Source organism: Gossypium hirsutum, chromosome D03 (assembly GCF_007990345.1).
Source record: "Gossypium hirsutum isolate 1008001.06 chromosome D03, Gossypium_hirsutum_v2.1, whole genome shotgun sequence".
Taxonomy (NCBI): domain Eukaryota; kingdom Viridiplantae; phylum Streptophyta; class Magnoliopsida; order Malvales; family Malvaceae; genus Gossypium; species Gossypium hirsutum.
In genome coordinates, this window is record NC_053439.1 from 8,773,381 (window position 1) to 8,780,134 (window position 6,754).

Consider the following 6,754-nt stretch of genomic DNA (forward strand, 5'->3'; position numbering starts at 1 on the left):
TATTATTTATGTCATTATTTCGTTAAATGTCATAATTTTTCCAACATCATGTATTGTAAATATTAGTACATAAATTCATTTGTTTTTCTGTGCAAACGCATAACAAAAATAAATAATTTAAGACCGAGGCAATATTCTTTGTTTCAGAATATTAGGGGTCATGGTCCTAACTTACAGAGTATGACTTTCTTCTTGAACCGAAGTAATCGAATATCCTGTTTAAAATGAAAACACATAGGATTTAGATAATAATCAAACGGAGATTATTCTTGTTTTCAAAGATTCGAGACATAATACCCTAACTTACGAGGCATGATCTTTTCTTCTCGATTGACTCAAAATAAAGCCTTTTCCACAAAATTTAATTTAGTTAGCAATAGTTTAATCAAATAACATCATGCAAAGATCGATCATATTTTAAATTCGCTTCGAATTTTCAATTTTCGACACCAAGACATCAAGTAATCAACTAGGTACCAATTTTGGGCGTTATAAGGGTGCCAATCCTTCCTCATATGTAATTGACTCCTGAACCAACTTCTTCGATTTTGTAGACCAAAAATTATTGTTTTAGTAAAATTAACATTTTTATTAAAACGGTTAAGTTTCAAGGTGATCTAATCACACCTAATAAAAACGATTGGTGGCGACTCCATCTTTATTTTTTAAAATAACAAGTTAATTTCCAAAAAATTTTCAACAGCTTAGCGACTCTGCTGGGGAAAAATAAGAGAGTGGAGCTATGAGCTAATTAATTTTTCGTCTTTTGGTCAAAAATTGATAATTCGGTTTAAATTCACGATCTCTTCCTTACATTTCATTCTTCATGTTTTATTTTGGTGATAAATAATGTCTTTATTATCTCAAGTTACATGGTGATTTAATAAATCTGTTTTATTGATTTGAGTTTTTCTTTATATGTTTTCACCTATTCCATGGCGTAATCATCCCATTTTACCCTTCTTAAATGGGAGTGAGAAGCTATTCCTTCGTGAGGTCTTCACCTTCGTATCGGATAGTGGATCACTTTCGGGATACATCCGTACCTATGCCTTCATGAGGTTTTCACCTTCGTACATACATAGGGAAATGTATTCTCCTGAACTAAACTTGGTCCACAAGAGCTTATAATGGGTGAGGATCGAGGAATCTACTAGTTCAGGTACCTTTACTTTAGAACCAAACTGCATATAATAAACCCTAAGAGCCAGCCCTGGGAAGATCCATGTCAAACCTTTAACGTTTACCAAAATAGATTACAAAGAATGTATGTTTTGATTGGTATTCTTTGCTTTATATTTGAACTTTATAGAAAATATATTGACTCGCTTTTTTTGGCTGTAGTTGCATTACATTTTTATCTTAAAGGAAAGCTGTTGATTCATGTTTAGTTGCTAAATAGAGAGTTTTTCATGGAAAATGAGTTTCTTGATAAAGTGGAAGTATCCGTTTTATATAAAGAAACTTATTTTCTAGTAAAGTTGTTCTGATGAAATTGAACTAGAATCAGTGTCTTTTTGCATGCATCTTTTCCATTCATTAGCATTACATTTCATTACATACATTAAATTTCATAAAAAGACCCTAATTAATCAAAATTATGATAGTTACCTTGGAAACTACCAAGAATTTGCCAACCGAATATCGCTACGATACCCGCAGTAAAACTAGAGTCATGGATTAGAGGTTAGAAAGACTAGAACAAATTCAGAAGGACATGCAAGACTAGTTGCAGGATCAATTAGCTAAGGTACAACAAGACATGAAAGACCAAATACAAGAGTCCAAAGAAATATAATAAGGCAGTTGACTAAAGGGGTTGAAAAAGGAAAGAGTGCTACGGTAAACTCTGGAGACGATAACGATGACCCTACATACCCTCCGGGGTTTACCTCAATGAACATCCAAGCCAAACTAGAGACATATCCACAAAGAGTACCCGTTACCATAAGACCACAACAATACCAGGTCGGTAGCTCAAGACCGGTGAATTACCCATTGGGTTCAGGTTCCAACCCTAGAGATAATCCAACCAACCCCGTTGTTCCAAATTTGGACGTCATGGTGAAAATTGAGAAAGCAAGAGTAGAACTTTCAAAATAGTTGGAAGATCGTTACAAGTGGTTGGAGGAAATATTCAGAGCTATAGAGAAAGCTAACTACCTTTGTGGGGTCTATGCTAAGGAATTGAGTTTAGTCCCAGATCTAGTGCTCCCACCAAAATTTAAAACTCCATAGTTTGAGAAATACAATGGGACTAGTTTCCCTGAGGCCTATATCACAGTGTTCTACTGAAGAATGACAGGGTATGTTAATAATGACCAATTATTAATTCATTGTTTCCAAGATAGTTTGATCAGATCAGCTAGAAAATGGTATAATCAGCTGAGTCGTGCGAAGATCAATTCATAGAAAGACTTGGTGTAGGCTTTCATGAAACAGTACAACCATGTGACTTATTTGACACCCGATAGAATTATGCTGCAAAAAATGGGGAAGAAGAAAAATGAAAGCTTTAAGCAATATGCTCAAAGGTGGTGGGATGTGGCAACATAAGTTCAGCCACCTCTTCTAGAAAAGGAAACAACAATACTTTTTGTCAACACCTTTAAAGCCCCGTTCATCAACCATATGCTGGGCAGTGCTACCAAGAGCTTCTCAGATATAGTTATGTCCGGAGAAAAGATTGAGAATGTAATAAGGAAGGGAAAAATAGATGCAGGGGAAAATGCTAAAAGGTCTTCCCCGAGAAAGAAAGAAAATGAAGTAAACACTGCAAGCGTATATAATAAGCGCTATTCAAAGCTAGTCACAATGGTGCAACTTAGGACCATGACGACCAATCATCAGGGCTCTTCAAGGCAAGGATCCAATTTAAGGCCAAACATAGAAAAACTGAAAGTCACGCCTATCCTGATAACATATGGAGAATTATACCAGAATCTGTTCAACGCCCATGTGTATCACAATTTTACCTAAAGCCTATGCAACCTCCATTCCTAAAGTGGTATGATACGAATGCTCAGTGCGAATACCATGTGGGAATAACGAGACACCGGATCAAGAACTGTACTACTTTCAAGAAGTTGATTGAGAGGTTTATCAATATGGGAATTGTAAGGTTCGACGATCTCTCAGGGCCTAATGCGGCCGAAAATCTGCTACCCAATCATCACGACTAAGGGGTAAATGTGATAATCGATAGTGGGGGCAAGATGACCAAAACCGATGTTGTAGAGGTAAAATCCCCTCTAAAATGGGTTTGGCAAAAAATGGTAGACGTGAGTTTGATCATTCAAAATTTAGAGGAGGGGCGGAAAGGAGTAAAAACCTACTGCAAGTTTCACGCTGCAAGAGGTCATGAAATCCAAGAGTGTGCCGAGTTCAGAACTCTGGTAGAGAGCCTAATGGACAAAAAAGAGTTGGAATTCTTTAAAGATATCAAGGGTTTAAAGATATCAAGGGTTTAGAGGGGAAAGATGTTTGTGCCTCAGAAAAGGGAACTAAAGAAGAAAATCTATCAGGAATTTGTCCATGCATCCCCGAAAGTGTTTTGAACAACTGGACTATGGAGGAGATCCCTGTAGTTTTTAAAGACTATTTCAGAGTAATGCTTAGAACACACCTATTGCTCTAAAGCCTGGGAGCAATAGGGATCCTTTTGTGAAAAGGCGCATGTCAATTATCGCTATTTCAATGAAAACAATGCATTTTTATGTCCCTACTTGGCAAACATTTTAGCATTTTTTTTCATTTCATTCGTAGTCATACCATACAGTTAATCATTATTAAATCCATTTGTTCATTGGGACTCTTTTTATTCCTATAACAGTTCTTCAGATATCAACAATATGACCGACGCTGCTGTTAACTCGAAGTCTCCTTTTGAGCAGGATATGTGTCCAGAGGAACCTCAGGACTTTGAAGATGATCGAGATTATAATTTGTCTCATGATTTGTTAAGGATGGTTGAGCAATATGAGAAACATATCCTACCTGACAAAGAGTCAGTGGAAATTGTGAGCTTAGGGGATGAACAAAAAAAGAAAGAGGTGAAAATCGGGACTTGCATCATTTTAGAAACAAGGCGAAACCTCGTTGAGTTATCCAAGAATTCAAAGATGTCTTCGCATGTTCGTATCAAGAATGACTGGTCTAAGTACTGATATTGTGGTACACTAGCTTCTCATAAAAGAAGAATGCAAGCCAGTTCAACAAAAACTTCAAAGAATGAGGCCAGACGTACTGTTGAAAATAAAAGAAGAGGTCAAGAAATAGTTTGAGACTAGTTTCCTACAAGTGGTCAAATATTCGGGGTGGGTAGCCAATATAGTACCCGTTTGTAAGAAAGATGGGAAAGTGTGAATGTGTATAGATTACAGGTATTTAAATAAAACCAGCCCAAAGGATAATTTCTCGTTACCCTATATTGATACTTTAGTGGACAATATGACAGGTCATTCACTATTCTCTTTCATGGATGGTTTCTCTGAATATAACCAGATAAAGATGCATCCTAAAGATATGGAGAAGACCACATTCGTAACAATGTGAGGAACATTTTGTTATAAAGTGATGCCATTCGGATTGAAAAATGCGAGAGCAATATATCAAAGAGCCATAGTAACCTTGTTTCATGATATAATGCACAAAGAAATTGAGGTTTATGTTGATGATATGATTGCAAAATCCCGAACAAAGAGCAAGCATATGAAAGTCTTGAGGAAACTGTTCTTAAGGTTGAGGAAATTCCAGCTAAAGCTAAACCCAATAAAATGCACTTCTGGAGCCACATCAGGCAAACTGTTGGGATTTGTAGTTAGTGAGAGTGGAATTAAGATTGATCCAGAAAAAGTCAAGGCTATACAGGAGTTTCCATTGTCGAGTAGCTAAAAGGAAGTTCGGGGTTTCTTATGGAGATTAAATTACATTGCCCAGTTTATTTCACAACTAACCGAGAAATGTGACCACATATTCTGTCTCATTAACAAACATAATCTAGCTGTATGGGATAAGGAGTGCCAGTAGACCTTCAACAAAATTAAACATTATTTATCCAATGCCCTAATGCTGATGCCACCTAGCTCAGATAAACCATTGATAGTGTACTTGGCAATATTTGGAAATTCTATGGGATGTGTACTAGGCCAACATGATGAGTCGAGGAGGAAAGAAAGAGCAATCTATTACCTCAGGAAGAAGTTCACTAAACGCGAGACAAGATATTTACCAATCGAGAAGCTGTGTTGCACCTTAGTCTAGACTACTCGGAGGCTGAGACAGTACATGTTGTACTGTATGGCTTGGCTCATCCTAAAAATGGACCCTTTAAAGTACATAATGGAATCGACCGCGTTGAATGGAAGAATGACTCGATGGAAAATTTTTCTCTCCAAATTTGATATAATTTATGTAAACCAGAAAGTAATAAAAGAGAGTGCAATAGCGGATTTCCTAGCTAGCAGAGCTCTAGAAGATTACGAGCCTTTGAACTTTGATTTCTCGAATAAAGATCTGATGTATGTTACGACCACTGAAGAAGGTGTTCCAAAAGAACATCCCTGAAAATTGAATTTTGATGGCACCTCAAACGCCATGGGTAACGGAATTGGGGCAGTTCTGGTATCCCCAGACGAAGATCACTATCCTTTCACCAGTAAACTTGATTTTGATTGCACAAATAACATGGTTGAATATGAAGCATGTATCATGGGTATTTGTGCGGCTATAGAAAACAAGATCAAAGTGCTGGAGGTATATGGGGATTCTACACTAGTAATCTATCAACTCAGAGGTGAATGGGTGACAAGAGATCCCAAGCTGATTGATTATCAAAAGCTAGTTCTCAAGTTAATTAAGGATTTTGATGACATTACCTTCTGCTACCTCCTGCGAGATGAAAATCAGATGGCTAATATATTGGCTACCTTAGCCTCCATGGTCAAAGTGAACAAACAAGAGGATGTAAAATCTATCCAGTTGAGCATTTATGAAGCCTAGACCCATTATTACAACATCAGAGAAGAAGAAAGGGATGATCACCCTAGGTACTATGACATATTGCGATATGTAAAGAACCATAAATACCTTAAGCAGGCAACCGGGAATGATAAAATGATGCTAAGAAGGTTAGCTAATGAGTATGTCATAGATAGGGAGATCCTATACAAAAGAAGAAAAAGTCAGGTGTTACTGAGATGTGTGAACGTTGTTGAAGCCAAAAAAATCCTGGAAGAAGTCTATGAGGGTGTTTTTGAAACACATGCTAATCGTTTTACCATGGTCAGGCAAATCATGAGATTCAGATATTATTGGTCCACCATTGAAGGGGATTGTGTCAATTATGCCAAGAGGTGTCATAAATGCCAAATTTATGGGGACAAAATTCATGTGCCTCCTTCACCTCTCCATGTGATAACTTCTCCGTGGCCTTTCTAAAGCCCAAAACATTAAAAAATTTCAGAAACCCTAGCTCCCCCTAAAGTCTCCAACTGCTACTCCCTTTGCCACATCAGTAGGCGTGCCATCTGAGGCTTGATACCGCCACATAGTCCTTGCCTCCACCACCTACAAAAAATAAAGAAATAGAAGCAGAGAGACAGAAAGGAAGAAGACAAAAATAATATGCTTTATTTTCAGCTATAAAAAGCCAAAAAACAATTTGTAATTTTTTCTCTTCTTTTTTACAAAGAGATTCAACAGAGAAATACAAAAAGAAAAAAAACAAGTTTAAAAGAAGGTAGTTTCTTATTTT